The 16,204-nt window shown below is 44.9% G+C and overlaps 1 long non-coding RNA gene across 4 annotated transcripts in view; it reads right to left on the bottom strand.

Moving 5' to 3' along the window:
* Nucleotides 1-698: 698 nt before the first annotated feature.
* The window catches only part of LOC123795231 (uncharacterized), a 35,727-nt gene continuing 20,221 nt past the window's right edge, over nt 699-16,204 (bottom strand). For 2 of the 4 annotated variants that reach the window (XR_006780409.2, XR_015726297.1), the window contains 3 exons: nt 12,829-13,066; nt 9,702-9,833; nt 699-5,805 (listed from right to left, as the gene is read on the bottom strand). This is a non-coding gene — a long non-coding RNA (uncharacterized LOC123795231). Of the gene's footprint in view, nt 5,806-5,828; nt 6,905-9,701; nt 9,834-12,828; nt 13,067-16,204 lie in introns of those variants that run through there. The other 2 variants (XR_015726296.1, XR_015726298.1) reach the window with 2 other exon arrangements.

The raw sequence follows: 16,204 nt of genomic DNA, 5'->3' as shown, positions 1-16,204 counted from the left end.
ATAGCTCCGTATATCATTCATCCAAAAGCAGAAAATGGGGGACAGGGCAGTGAGAGAATGTGTGCCTTTCCTTTTAGCAAGGGGGACAAATCTTTTCTAAACAGTTTCCCATCAGAATTCCTCTTTAGGTCTCATTTGTCCAAACTGGGCACATGGGCATCTCTAGGTATAAGGGGGAATTGGGAAAGTGGGTCTGGCAAAGGAGCATGGGAGGTCCATGGCTGGCTTAGTCATGCTTCATCATTCTGGACTGGGTATATGGCTTCTTGGAACAAAAATATAGATTCTATTATTAAGAAGAAAAAGGGGATGGCTATTGGGAGGCAACTAATGGTATACAAATACAACTGAAACTTTGTGTTGGGTATCCTAAAACTACCTTCTACTTGCCAATTGCTGAACTATTGTAAATCAAGAACATACATGAATATAAACTATCATTCAGTTAGGAAAACTCTGTGCCAGGATCTGGTGCTAGATGTTAAAGATACATTTCCTGCAGTTAGCCTGCAAGATGGATATTATTATCATTACTTTCAGAGAGATTAGATTACCTCCCCATTAGGGAAATAAGTAGCTCCATTTTGATTTTATCATTAAAGTCCTTGCCTTTCTTGAACATCAAATAAATCATATACAATATTCTCTTTTGTTTCTTGCTCAATATTAGGCCTGTGATTCATTCATGCTGTTGAGAGTATCATCATTCATTTTTTATTGCTATGTATTATTCCATTGCTTGAAAATATTACGATTTATTTATCCACTCTACTGTGGATATTTGGGTTGTTTCCAGTTCAGAGATAATTATGAATAAAACTGCTTTTACCATTCTTAATATGTGCCTTTTGGCATTCCTTTCCATTGGATTTACATGCACAAGCAGCATAGGATATTCTTAGCTTTAGTAGATATTCTTTACATTTAAAGATTTAAAGACTTTTAAATCTTCATTAAATTTAGAAGACTTAAATATTTTGAAATCTTTAAAAGATTTCCAAAGTGGTTGTACCCAGTTACACTCCCACCAGCAGTTTACGAGAAGACCATCTGCCAATGTTTGGTTTTGTTATAGAGAAGGTGATAAGACATATGGAAAAGTTGGGCAAGACAAGGGGGATTGTTAGGGCTGGGGGAAAGGGGAGCAGGTTGAACTTTTAAGCACAGTAGTTGGGATAGGCTTTTTCTTCCTTTTTGAGAAGGTGACATTTGAGCAAAGTCACAAAGGAGGCAAGGGAGTGAGCAGTGCAGGCACGAGGAAAGCATTTGAGGCAGAGGGATGAGCTGGTGCAAAGGCTGTTAATAGAGGCCGTGTGTGTTCAAGTCGGGGTAACAGGTCAGTGTGGAAGAAGAAGAGTTGGGGTGCCTGGGTGGCTCAGTCGGTTGAGCCTCAGACTCTTGGTTTCTTCGATTCAGGTTGTGATCACAGAGGCATGGGATCGAGCCTTGGGTCTGGCTCTGCTCAGCAGGGAGTCTGCTTGGGATTCTCTCTGCCTCTCCCTCTATCCTTACCCCCACTCGCTTTCTCTCCCTCCCTCTCTCTCTCTCAGATAAATAAATCTTTAAAAAAAAAGAAGAAGAAGAAGAAGAGTGGGTGGGGGAAGCAATAGAAGATAATGTAAGAGAGACAGTGTGAGAGCATGCAGGGTCTTTGAAGACACAGGGAGGACTTCTCCTTTTACTCTGAGTGACACGGGGAGTCACAACAGTGTTTTGAGCAGATGAGTGACATAATCGGACCTACATTTTAAAGAGATCATTTTGGTGGCTGGTTGAGAACAGGCTGTAGGATGGGGGCGGGGAGAGCAGTTAGTAAGCTATTGCGGGAGGTGATGGTAGCTTTTGGAGCAGGGCGGTGGCAGTGGCAGTGCTGAGACGGACTAGATTCTGGGTATATTTTGAAGGTAGAGCCATCATTTTTTAAAAAGATTTATTTGGTTTTTTTGTTTATTTGTTTGTTTATTTATTTACTTACTTATGAGAGACAGAGAGAGAGAGCACACACAAGCACGGGGAGGGGCAGCGGGAGAGGGAGAGAAGCAGACTCCCCACTGAGTGTGGAGCCCAACACGGGGCTCACTCCATCTCACAAGCTTGAGATCTTGACCTGAGCCAAAACCAGGAGTGGGACCTTAACCGACTGAGCCACCCAGGCGCCCCAGAGACATCATTTTTACTGATGTCACCAGCTTTGGCATTGACAATGCTATGGTAGTAATAATAGTTATCATTTTCCAACCTCTTACTGTGTCTACGTTCTGTGTTTTATTATCTTCTTGAACTAAAGCTCAAAAAACGTTAGGTAACCTCCCTAAGAACACACATTTCAAAAGAGATAGGCCAGGGGTTCAATCTTAGCTCTAGCTGATTTCAAAGCTAATGCTCCTAAAACCACGTTATCACTGGGCTCTGGTTCCCCTCTTGCCTACCCCAGGCAGTGCCTTATACATAATAGGTGATTGATACCTTTCTGTTGAATTCATTGACAGCATTCACTTTTTCCTGAACTTTACTTCTGAGTTTTCTTTAAAAGATGGTTTTTCTGTTATATTTATATACAGTAAACTTTACTTTTTGGGTTTATAGTTCTATGACCTTTTAACATGCATAGATTTGTGTAACCACTACCACAGTCAGGATATAGACAATTGTCATCCCTTCCCCCCACCTCAAATTCTCTTACGCTGCACCCGTGTAGCCGAACCCTCTCCTACCCATAATTCCTGGAAACTACTAATCCGTTCTTTATCGACTATAAGCATTAGTGTATAGGTTTTTGTGTGAGCACAAGTGTGCAGTTTTCTAGGGTAAAAACCTAGGCATGTGTTTGCTGGTTCATACGGGTCATGTTTCTTTAACTCTGTAAGAAACTACCAAATTGTTTTCTAAAGCACCTACAGCATCATGCAAGTCAACCAGCTCAGTTACTCTGCATCTTTGTCAACACTTGGTATTGTCAATTTTGGTTTTTACATGTATTTTAGCCATTTTAATAGGTGTGCAGTGGTATCTCATCGTGGGATAACAATTATTTTTGAAATTTACAGTGAAAGTGTTTTTAGACTCCAGAATATAATTTATAGGCTAAATTCCAAAGGATTTGTAAATAAACATGGTACAAGCATACTGTAAAAAGTTTACCTCCCCCCACCCTTTTTGACCCAGTTATCTTTCCATTTAGAGATTGTGTTATTGTGATGTAACACATATAAGGAACACAACTTGCTTGCAAGACTTCCAATAAGAAATTCCCTATGAAATAGGTCTAGGCTTTGCTTTTCTTTCAGGGATATCGTAGAAGTGAGATAATCAAAGCTTATAAGATAATGAATGGAAAATCGCTTTAAGGGACAAGGATATATGTTACTACTATTATAAAAGATATAGTCACTTCTTAATTAAGTGAGCACTAACTACCTAACATAGTGAAAGTATCATGTAAGATATGTTCTACAGAGAATATAAGTATAAAACAGAGCTTTTATCCTCATGGCATTTATAATCTAGTTACGCAGAGAAGTAAAATGTTAAAACAATTTGAATAACTACTCCAGTAATGCATGAACACCCATTACAAGGCTTTATCTATTTTTCAGAATGATTGCACAAATATCCCAATTTGTCTACAGCACACATGCATAAGTTTATACGGTGCACTATCACAAAGTATTTGTTTCCTCTCACAAGAGATAATGTGTGAGGTCCATAAGTCCAAGATTAGCTCAGATCTCTAAGCAGGTGAAGAAATTTGAGCTGGGCTCAGCAGAACAGGTAAGGTCTTGACATTAGAGAAGGGGGAGGGGACATTCCAGGCAATTAAAGCATCAAGAGCCCAAGTGCAGAGATGGAAAATGCAAGCATGTGCCCGACCTGCGAGCAAACCAGTTGGCTTGTAGACAGAGGAGTGCTAATAACAGCTGTCCTTAAGTGAGCACTGACCGTGTGGCAGCACTGGGCTAAGTCTCATACACAGGCTACCTCACTAACATCTCAACAACCCCACCAAGAAACTAAGGATTTAGAACTTTCCATACAGGACCATAGCTAATAAGTGGTACCCCTGGGATTCTAAGCCAGACTGTCTGATTCTAGTCCGTAACCTTGAAATGTACTATAGCACTAAAGCCAGAAAGGAAATTCGAGGCCAGATTGTGGAGGGCTGAGATGTTTGAACTTTTGCCCCAAGGACTTGTGGTTCTCCATCTTTCCCTCAGCCCTCTACATTTGAGGAATAGGGTACCACGAGGAACGACACCTCGATAAAAGTGGTTCAACACGAGCACGGTGTAGGGAACAGCGTCGGCCTCTCCAGACCGTGTGGGGAAATGCTGCCGGACCTGTCCTGAGACAGCGAAATGTGTCTCCGCAAGGGCGTCTCCCTTCTGAGCGTCACCCCTAGAGACGGTGGGGAAGTCTGGAAGTCTTAAACAGAGAACATAGAAGACCAACAGTGAGAGTCTGGAAGATGAATTTGGCAGCGAGGTGCATAACGGATCAGACACAGAGGTCCTGTCAACAGTCCACTGCAGCCCAGCTACGCGTGGGCGATAAGGCAGGGCGAGGGTGGGCCAACGGGGACAGCTGTGCGGAAGGGAAATTGATAGGACCTGGTGAGTAGCAGGATCTGGGGGTGATGGAGAGGGAGGATTTCGTCTGTGAAGATTTTTATGGACTGTGGTTCCCTCCCCATGTCCTTAAGAAGAGTGGACCGTTCCTGCAGCCTCCCGGAGCCCTCAATGGCTGTTGTCACGTCAGCCTTGGCCACTAGAGGGCTTCCCCGCCCCGTCTGGAGCCCAGCCTGATTCACAGGCAGGGACGGCGGCAGCACTGCTTAAAATCCACGCCAGGCGAGGCCCCGGGAACTTCACGGGAGCCTGGGTTTACAACAGTTGTTTTTCATTGAGAGGGAGGGTTGGAAGGTCTCCCACTCCATTGACAATGGCTGGAAAAAGGCCTAAGATGTAGGGATGAATTACAGATCGCAAGCATGGGTGTCCAGTGGCCTGGGGAACAGGAGGGCGGGCGGAGGCAATCGCAGGTTCGAAGTTCTCCTAGAGGCCCGCTCGTCCCCGAAGGCAGAGGCCTGGCCCAGCCGAGCCGCCGCGGGGGCAGCTGTGCGTGCCCGCGGGCACGAGTGTGTGCCTGCATACAGGCGCTATCTGCGCATGGGCGAGCCCTGTGTGAGCGTGTGTATGGGTGAGTACGCGTGCGTGCGTGTAAATACGTGTGCATGCCGGGGAGCGTGTGGCACGCCGAAGCCTGCCTCCCAGGGCCCGTGTGCGCCTGCTCTGCAGGGGGAACGACCATGTCTGTGCCTTGGCGTCAGCCCAGAAGTCAAACAAGTGATGAGGTGAACGGAAACGAGCTGGAGTCGGCCTCAGCACTAATTAGCTCCCAACAGTCCAGCAGACTCGAGCGCGCAAAGGCCGGAGAACTCGGGGACCTGGGTGGTGCTGGGGTCTGAAAAGCCACCCGGCAGCGTCCTTGGAGAGCAGAGGCCATCATCTCGGGCTGACGGGTCACTCCTGCCCTTCGCCACAGATCCGTGTGTTCTTTCATCCTGGCCGGCAGCTCTGTGGGCTGGCCTTGGCCTTCCTGAAGACCACTTCACTTTTTGATGGCTTGACAGCGACCTGCCTCACCTTCCCCTGGCAGCTTTCTCGTTCTCTTTGTCAGGCTGGCCTCCAGCACATTCCCCAGAGACGTGGTGACAGCCCTCCTACTTACCCACCCCCCTGAGGAGCCTGGCTTCGACCGGGGTCTGCACTGTCGTGTTGCTTTGTCCTGAGGCTCTCCTTTTGCCACCTGCGAAGGGTTGGAGGCAAAGTGGTGAAGGCAGAAACACGGACTATTTGGTGGGTTGGTGAGAAGGAGCTGCTCCTTCATCTCTGACCTGTGTATAGACTGATGTGTGAGTGAGTGGGAAAGGTGGTGATAGTGACGTTAAAGAACCCCGAGGCAGGCCTTCGCCCCTCATAGCTGGGGTCCCTGGCTCTGGGTTCCCCACAGGCCCAGAGACACTGGTTCAGCCAGGGCACGAGTGTCCCCCAACTTGCTAAAGTACATGCCTTATCCTCAGAAAACAGGGTCTTTCCTGGGCTTTCACAAGCCCTTTGTGAACAGGCCCCTTGAGCAGCCTGGCTACGAGAATTAAAAAAAAATCTCTCCATACGTGGCAAGGTCTCCTTATACTTGTATACTTGACTGTGTGGGGGAGGGCACTTCATCATTTCATTTACATCCTAATAGATCTAGAGAGTGGTTGCCCCTTAGAAATTCTTCATAACACTTCTGGTTTGTTGTTAGTCTTCAAGTTTTTTTTTAAATTTTTTAAAAAAGATTTAAAAAAGATTTTATTTGTTTATTTGACAGAGCAAGAAAGGGAACACAAGCAAGGGGAGTGTGAGAGGGAGAAGCAGGCTTCCCACTGAGCAGGGAGACTGATGCGGGGCTCGATCCCAGGACCCTGGGATCATGACCTGAGCTGAAGGCAGATGCTTAAGGGCTGAGCCACCCAGGCGCCCCCATGTTGTTAGTCTTCAGATATTCCCTGTTCTTGTTTGCGCCTTCAGGGCACAAGTGGCCCCATCCTGATTTCCTTTCTAATGCAGCTCTTCCTTCATAGTTCACTAGATTGAATAGTTGTGGAAATTCTCAAACTTTAACAACAACAACAACAACAACAACAACAATAATAATAATAAATCTCCTGAAGAGCTTGTTTTTTTTTTTTTGTCACTGTTAATTTTTAATAGATTTCTTTCTTTCTTCTTCTTTTTCTTTTTTTGAAGTAAACTCCACCCCCAACATGGGGCTCAAACTCGCGACCTTGAGATCAAGACTCACATGTTCTACCAACCGAGCCAGCCAGGCACTCTGAGTAGTTTGTTTTAAAGGCAGATTTCTAAAATAAATAAACAAACAAACAAATAAAGGCAGATATCTCAGGCCCCACACAAATCTATGGAATTAAAAGTTCTGGAGTGAGGCACAGGCATTTGCATTTTATCGATCCCTCCCCCACCCCCAAGATCCTAAGTCAGGTGGTCCAGCTCAGTCGGCTGACTGTCCGACTCTTGGTTTCAGCTCAGGTCATGATCTCAGGTTGTGAGATCGTGGCCCTCATTGGGGGGAGTCTGCTTGGGATTCTCTCTCTCCCTATGCCCTCCCCCGACCCCTCTCTCTCTTTTTCAAAATAAGTAAATAAATCTTTTAAAACATTAAAAAAAAAAAAGAATACGTGCTGTGAAACATTGTGCTGAAGGATGTCTTGGATCCATTTTTTAAATGTTGACTTTGTTTGCTTGTTTTGTTTTTTTTAAAGATTTCACTATTTATTTGTCAGAGAGAGAGCGAGTGAGCACACACAAGTATGGGGAGCGGCAGGCAGAGGGAGAAGCAGGCTCCCCGCTTAGCAAGGAGCTCAATGTGGGGCTCAATCCCAGAATCCTGGGATCATGACCTGAGCTGAAGTCAGACACTTAACTGACCAGCCATCCGGGGACCCCTCTAGAGTTTTTTATGAATACGCTAGACACTAAGGCCTTTGTTGGTTGTGTGATTGATAAATCTTTCCTCCTGGCCTGCTATTTGTCTTTTCATCCTTTTACAGAGTCCTTCATAGAGCAAAAGTGTTTAGTCCAATTTATAAATTTTTCCTATTATGGATCACACTTTTAGGGTCAAGTCTAAGAACTCTGCCTAACCCTAGGGTCCAAAAGATATTCTCCTGTGTTCTTTTCTACAAGTTTTATGGTTCTATGCTCACATGTGAGTCCATGATCCACTGTGAGTTCATTTTTGTATTAGGTTGTGAGGTTTAGGTCCAACCTTCCAGCACCATTTACCGAAAAGACGATTTCTCCTCCGCTGGATTGCTTTTATTCCTTTATCAAAATTAGCCAGCGGCATATTTGTGTGGCTTTAGACCTGGGTTCTTTCTTCGGTTCCACTGAGCTATGTGCTGCTTCCCTCCCCCAGTACTGTGCGGTGTTGATACTCTAGTTATAGACGAGGCCTTATGGTTGGGAAGAGGGATTTCTCCCCCTTCCTTCTTGTGTTTCAACATCATTTTGGCTATGCTAGGGCCTTTTCCTTTCTGTATAAATTTTGGAATACACTTGTCAAGGCCAGCAAAGAAACTTGCCCAGGTTTCAATGGGAATTACATGAATACTGATCAGTTTTAGGAAAGGACTGCATTTTTCTCCTGCAGCAGAATTTTTGGAGAGTAAGATTTAGCCAAAGCAGTTCTAAAGTATTACCTTGTTAAATGTTTCTTGCCCAGGATATACTTTTACTTTTACTTTCTGGCTACAGACAAGAAACTATATGCATAAACTGGGCAGCTACAGTTGGTGCAAGGTTCACTGATACACTTTGTTCCAACCTAGACTCCTAGAAACTAAGTAGACTCAATGCTTCCCATTGGCTCCTTTAGGGCACACTGTAGCTTCTTGGGATTCCTCTGCTGTCTTGAGGAAAACAGAACAGAGATGCCTGAAGAGGAGTTGTACTTCTTGAGTCTGTGAGAACCAAATGTTTACTTCATTCCCTCAATCCTCACCTCGACTTTGTCAGAGACGGAGGATTGAATGAACTTGAGGGATTACTGGAAACACACCTCTTACCAGTACTGGCGGGAATTGTTCCGAGTGGGGGGGGGGGGGAGGATGTGGTGGTGCAAAAAAGGATGGTTGTTTCAAAGGTCTTTTAAAACCTCGCACTCCGAGGGGTGCCTGGGGAGTGCAGTCAGTGAAGTGTCCACCTCTTGATTTCAGTTCAGGTCGTGATCTCAGGGTCGTGAGATTGAGCCCCTCGCTGAGTCCCTCGTCGGGCTCTACGCTCGGCTGGGAGTCTGCTTCTCTCTCTCTCTCTCTCTCCCTTTGCTCCTCCCCCTGCTCATGCACTCTCTCTTTCTAAAATAAATAAATAAATCTTTAAAAAACCAGAAAACAAAAATGAAGAACCCTCGCACTCTGCAGTGCCTGCTCTTCATATTTCTTGTCCGTTAGGGAAGCAGCTGTCAGCATGAGTTCCTCGTCCTTTTCTTCAGCATCACCCTTCCTCCCTGTCACGCCCTTTAGTTCTCCAATCTGTTCCTATTTTTAGTCAGTGACTCAGATATTTGGCATGTTAACGTTCATGTTAACACCAGATGAAGTGAACCCAGTTGCATTTCTGTCCTCATCTAAAAGTTGGTCCCAAACTAGTTCAAAGAATCTCTGAATTTTTCCTCGGCCAGTGTAAGCTCTGTGGGTCCCTTTAGTGACCTGAGGTACCCTGGCTTTTGTGACGGGGGTCACATCTACAGAGTGGCAAGGACACATTTGATGAAACGGACTACTTACCTGGAATTTGCCCTCAGAACACCATAATCTTGACAGGGACAGTTTTGTGCACCCCTAATGCTTTAAGGTTTCTTTAATTCTGAATCGTATAAAGGTCATCTGAACATGTGTGGAGAATGACTAGCTCCCCATGTAGAATGAGAATGGTATCCGGTTAGCTAAACAGTTAATCGTATCAGTCACATCCAATGAGCTTCAGGAAGCATCCAGCGTGTTGTCAGCTCAAATGCCCAATCTTAGAGAATTAGTGACACCTTTAGTTGGATTTGGCTAAAGAAATGACTTTTACTGAAGCTCAAAAACCTCTTTCCCAACTCCTCCCACCCAGTTCTCTTTACTCTGTAGTACTTACCCATCCGCTTATGTCTTCTTCTATGTTACACTGGAATGGTTCTTTCTAGATGCAAACCGTAGCTGATATGGTCATTGGCTTCCATGGCCCCCAGTCGTTGCTTCCTGTGAGAGCATCTCCAGGGCCTATGGGCTGGAACCCAAAGACAATGAGGGTGGAGTGTTGCTGAGCTAACCCAGCGGCCTTGTATTCTTTCTGTACTCTCTCCTTGGACAATGAGAGCTGCCTTGCTTAGGGATTACAGAAGCTTGCAGGGCAGGGCTCAGGGCTGTGGAAACAGTAATCCTCATGGGACTAATGCATCCACTGTCTGTCCTTTGCTAAACTCACTTCCATCACTAATGCAAAAATTACAACCATCCTCCTTCTCCCCCACCATTTCTGCCCCAATCACCTCCTCCCTGTCTGGCCCGACTCTCTCCAATTTGCCAGAGGAGGAGGGGATCTTTTTGGTAGGCACAGGAGAACCTAGTTTCCTAGTTACATTACTCTGTCCTTCCTTGTGGCAAGCTCCTTCTACTAATTGCAGAGAGCCCTCAGTTCATAGGGGCTTGCTTCCTTCAGCGCTTGCCTCTGCCAGAAACAGGCCCAGCTGCTATTTGGGGGATGGTATCTCTCACTGACATCTGCGTGGACTCCGTCTCTAGACTGCAGGGATGTGAGTGGTTTTTATGAGAGTGGCTTTTATGGTAGGAAGTGAGAAGCTTCCAGATTGCACATAACCTAAAACAGGTTTTCCTCACTGAACAGAAGTCATTGATACTTCCTGTGTTGCAATAACAAACACTCGTCCTTCAGGCTCATTAGGGATGTGGGGCTGGGAGACCGGAGTGGGAGGTGGGGGCTCTGCTTTCCCTCTGGCTCCATCTACGGAACGCTTCCTACGGGTCCCTTCCTGCTTCTGTAATCTTGGCGGTACAGAGCTGCCACTGTTCCTCTTTGCCGAGCCCTGTCTGTGCTCAGCACCTCCCGTGCCCTCTCTAATTTCCCTCTTCCTTGCACAATCCAGCTGCCTGTTGAGGCTTCTCTCCCTGTATTTACAGCCATCTAATCAGCTGGTAATTTACTTTCAATCAGTGCCAGATTGTGTTGCTCAGATTTCTATCTCTTCTTTTGTTTAGTGAGGAAATGATTGCCTTTCCTTTTTACCATTCGCTTTCCATATTAGCTGCCATGTTGTGCTGATTAATAGTCCTTTAAATGGGAAGGTATAACCAGCAGTTCAAGAGAGCATCTGCCCCAAGCTGTCCCGGTTAAGGCTTACATCACAAGCAAGTTCAAATTCCTGGGACTGGGGGATAGTCTTTCACACCCAGTCTTATGTGCCGTGTCTCAAGTTCTTGAGTGGTTAGTGTCAAATCTAGATTGCTAGAAACTTCTTGTTATTTAATTCCAAGCAGGCATTAATTTCCTTGCAGGCCACTTGTAAGGACCATCCAGAATGGTTAGGGATGGGGGAAGGGTAGTGCAGGGCTGTGGCCAACGTGCTATCCTCAGATTTTCCCTACATCAGGTTGAAAGCGCTGCCAGCTGAAGTCTGAGAAAACTGCTGCCTATAACAATAACAGATTATTTTTGTGGCTCATGAGGCTGGTTGAGTCGCGTGGAAGAGAAAGGAAATCGGGAAGATGAAGAGAGCAGACAAGAGGAGAGTCAGAGATGGAATGAGGGACAGATGGGCTGAGGGTCAGTTCAAGTGCATCCACCCACTTTCCCCTCATGCAGGTGCTGGGATGCTTTGCTGAACAGGGAACGTGTTCTCAAATATGACTGACGTGAGTGACCTGTTGGTTTTAACTGTCTTCTGGAAAAGATCTCCTGCGGGACAAGATGGGGCTGGGAAACCCTTGCCTCCTGCCCACCCCTCCAGTGACTAGCTTTTAGCAGAAACATCATGCTCTCTCTGGCTCTTGAGCCTGAAGATCTCCCCCTCCTCCCAAACCCATTAACATTAATAATTATTAATTATAATAAATAATATATTGATAATATATGATAGTCTTAATATTATATTGATATATGTTAATAATATATTGCTGTATGTTTATATATTAGCATTATGTGCTGTTATATATAATATTAATATAATATATAACATTATATGTTAATAATATATATGGGTATATGACATAATAAATTTATTTACTTACTTAATTATTTATTTATTTGGTCTTGGCTCTAAATGGGAACTTCTTCAAGCTGCTTTCTGTTCCTCCAAACCCTCCAGACCCTGGTCCGGTGCTCCATCTCTGTGCCCTCAGAACCCTGTACTCATAGATAATGTGCATCCATGTACCTTTTGTATCCCTCACTGGGTTGGAAGCCTAACATGAAAGCCAAAAGGGATGCGTATAGTACAAGCACAGTGAGCCACCCAAAGAGTTGCTGAGCTTGGCTATGGAGATGCAGCCAGGTTGGTACGTCCAGGGTCTAGAGGGCAGGGAAGGGCCCTTCATAAGTCAGGTACCAGTTACTGAGAATATTTCCCATGCTGGGCACAAGAGTCCCCCAAAATGACCAGGGCATGGTTGGAAACTGAGGGTAGGACACACTCAAGAAGCAGGAGAGTGAGCAGTCAGTCATTTGGGAGATCTGTCCTCAAGGTTTAGTGGCCTAGCCACTGGTCTGGGGTCTAGGGTCAGGGGGAGGGCTAACAAGGGAATGAGGGAATAGCAGGCCCCCAGCCTAGGCCTGGTCTTGAGGATGGGCACCCGAGGAACACCAGGCAGCACAAGATCCCACTGGCTGCCACTGGGGCCATTGGATCCTGGCTGAGCTCAGTTTTCAGAGGGCTAAGGCCCTGGGGCCAGGAAGGAGACTCAACTACATGACGTCTGTTAAGTCCTTCCTACTTTCATACCTCAGAATTGCCTGCAGGGCTTAATAAAAATTAGATTCCTAGGCTCCACCTTCCAGTTACCGAAACAAAAACATCTGGAGGTTAGGTCTCAAGTCTTAGAATCTTTAGTGGGATAACAATGGGCTCTGATGGGATGGACTAGAGCAGGCAGACCCAGGAAAATGAGGAGAGTTCATACTGGCATCAGCGGGCAAACTCTTGCATCTGTGGACTATATTCGTTTGCTAGGGCAGCTGTAACAAAGTATCACAAAATTGGGTGACTTACGCAACAGAAACATGTAGTCTCGCAGTTCCAGAGGCTAGAAGTCCAAAATCAAGGTGTCAGCAAGACTGGTTCCTTCTGAAGCCTTGGAGGAGGAATCCGTCTGTGCTCTCTCTAGCTTCTTCGGTTTGTTCCCGATCTTTGCTGTTCATTGGCTTGCACATGCTCACCCCGTCTCTGCTCGCAGGTTCATATGGCATCCTTCCTATGGTGTGTCTGTCTCTGTGCCCAAATTTCTCCTCTTTGTTGGAGATAAAGAGATCATTATTATTAGATTATGATCTCTTTTTAACTTGTTTACCTCTACAAACACCCTATTTCCAAAAAAGGTTACATTTTGAGGTACTGGGGATTAGGACTGCAACTTGTTTCTTTGGGGGTACGTATTTCAACCCATAACACTGACCAAGTGGGAGAATTGGTTGGAGAACTGTAGAAAGGTAGTAGATTCTCACCTGAGAGTCCAAAATTTGAGAGCTCTTCTGACATGCTCTCAAAACTCTTAAGTTTGAGAGGGGCGCCTGGGTGGCTCAGTCTATTAAGCCTCCAACTCTTGATTTCGGATCAGGTCATGATCTCGGGGTCATGAGATTGAGCCCTGTGTGGGGCACAGCTCGGAGTCTGCTTGAGATTCTTTCCCCCTTCCTATTGCCCCTCTCCCTGTTCATGCACATTTTCTCTCTCTCTCTCTCTAAAAATAAATAAGTATTTATTAGAGAGAGCATGTGAGTGGGGACAGGAGCAGAGGGAGAGGGACAAGTAGATTCTGTACTGAGCACAGAGCCCGATGTGGGGCTGGATCTCACACCTCTGAGATATGACCTGAGCTGAAATCAAGAGACAGACACTTAACCAACTGAGCCACCCAGATACTTCAATAAATAAAATCTTTAAAAACCCACAAATATACCTCAATAAAACTGTGAAAAGAAAATGTGAATTGAATAAAGAAATACTGATTTTTGTTTTTAATAAATGATTTTTATTATAAAAAGACAAACGTGGCAGAGACACTATATGGAGCAGAAGGTATGTCAGCAGGTGACAGTAGGCATCTGTCTATTTTGTTACAGATCCTTTATTAGAAAGAATAAATCTCAAATTGTAAAGGCAGATAAAAGGGAAAAAAGGAAAAGAAGCCAAATATAGATGAGATGACAGAAAGAAATCACCTAGCTGTCTTCAATGAGTTAAAATATTTATACGAGACTAGCAGTTGGTAAATGTTTTCTGTAAAGGTAGTACTTTAGGCTTTGCGGGCCAACTGGTCTTGTTGCAACTACTTGACTCTGCTTTTGTAGTGTGAAAGTAGCCGTTAGTGATTTAGAAACAAACAGGTGTACCTCTGTTCTAATGAAACTTTATTTATGAAACAGGCAGCTAGCCAGATTTGGACTGGGCTGCAGTTCGTAGATCCCTGCACCAGAGCAATGACAACCCCAGAAACCTGAACGAATCACTGTGGGTCATCCCTGAGGAGCCCTGCAGGGAAGAGGAAATACCCTGAATATGGAGAAGGGCAGAGGATAAGAAGAGGAGATTCTACGGTTTGCAATCCATTTAGTTTAGCATTGATTTCTGGCACGTTTCCAGAACAAATGATTAGATAATCCCATTCAACCAATGTTATTTGAATACCTACTGAGCACTGTCTAAGTTCTCAGTGGTGACAGAGATAGCCTTTGCCCTCAAAGAACTTTTAGTCTCAAGGAGAGAGCAAGTGATTTTGTAAGAAGTGGTGATTTCAGGGTACTGAATGTTCTGAAAAGGGAGGGGTATGGGCCAAATGGTCTAAACCAAGAGATCTAACTTAGTTTGGGGGGGGGGGTTCAGAAGACTCCCTGAAAAACTTGAAATTTGAAGTTTGAGGAATTAGGCTGGAAAGGGGGACAGGGTAAGAAAGCATTCTGAACAGAAGGAAGGACTTGTGCAAAAGCCCAGCATCAGAGGGAATCCTCAAGGCATCGAAGTAAATGGGAAAGTGTACAAATGGCTGGAAGAGAGAAGGAGAATGGAGCAGGACCAGCTGAGTGGCAGGCCGGAGCCAGGCTCAGGACTGTGGACTTGGTTATTTCTCTGCTACACCAGCCTAGCAACACTGGCAAGAGTGGACATGAAGTAACTGACAAAACTTGTCCTTAGTAAGATCATATTGTCTGCAGTCACCCCATTCCCCTTCCAGACATTCAAAAGTCAACCTCTTAGCTGCCTCTCCTTCTAGTCCTAGCTCCTTCCTATCACACCCCACTCCCATGCATATCTAAAATTCAAAATTCACACCCACGCTTAAAATCCTACAATGGATTATCATGCTCCTTGGGACTTCATATATTTGAATTTTAACAAGGCATTTAATTCAGTCTTTTATGATGTCTTTGGGCAATAAATTGAATTGGTAGCTGGATGTGGAGACTTTAATGGAATACTGTTAATGGTCTTTAATGGATTGCCACGGTCACGTAAACTCCTCTGAAGTTATGGCATCTAGACCATGTGGCCTGCAAGATCTCTATATCAGGTGAATAGAAGAAAAGAATCGCACTGGCTCTTTAATGACTTGGCCCAGAAGTGACATCACCTTCATTCACAATCTGTTGGCCAGAGGTAGTCACATGCCCCCAACCCAATTACAACAGTGTCTGGGAAAAGTAGGGGAGGCTATGGCATATTTGGGAAGAACTATCTTTGCTACAGTGTGCTTGTTGAGTCTATGTATGTCATAAAATGTGGGTGGTTACTTAATAGGCCTGATAGGAAAATTAGCATTCAAAAATACCTCAATCAGGTAAAGAGATATTTAGGAGTATTCGATATAAAATCCTATACCTAAGTTAAATTAAAAGTGAACCATTCTAGTACAAGGTGAAAAGTATCTTTCTTGACATATTTCAAGTTAAAGAGAAACATACAAACGGTTTTAATTAATTACATACGCAATATGAATCATCAGGGTCTGCCAAAAAACCTAAAGCAATCATAACAGCCTCAATGGATGTATAGAGTTTACTATAAGGTAGATAACAATTGCCTTATTCTCTTGGCTGGTTGGAACACACATGCAAGTAGATTTGGCATCAGGGGCTACATTTAAAGAAGAAATCTAAGAATCTGGAATGAATCCAGAGAAGGGAAGTGGAATAGGAAGGGTTGTTGAAAGATATGGGGAAAACACTGGTCTGGGAATTAAGAGATCCAGGTCTAAGTTCTGGATCTGCCACTTCCGGGTGATGCCGGGCAGAACCCGCTCCCTACCCAGCTGCACTTCACCCCCCTAAACCTCATCTTTCCCCTGGGTAAAGAAGGAGATCTGGACTTGAATTCTGAAGCCCTTTTCAATTTGAAAGTTTGGCACCTATGAAATTATGCCATCCGAGAAGAG

The sequence above is a fragment of the Ursus americanus genome, chromosome 12 (genome assembly GCF_024610735.1).
Source record: "Ursus americanus isolate L20-20 chromosome 12, mUrsAme1.1.p, whole genome shotgun sequence".
Classification (NCBI taxonomy): Eukaryota; Metazoa; Chordata; class Mammalia; order Carnivora; family Ursidae; genus Ursus; species Ursus americanus.
Note: the sequence above shows the minus strand (reverse complement) of the source record. Positions and strands in the feature narration are given on the sequence as shown.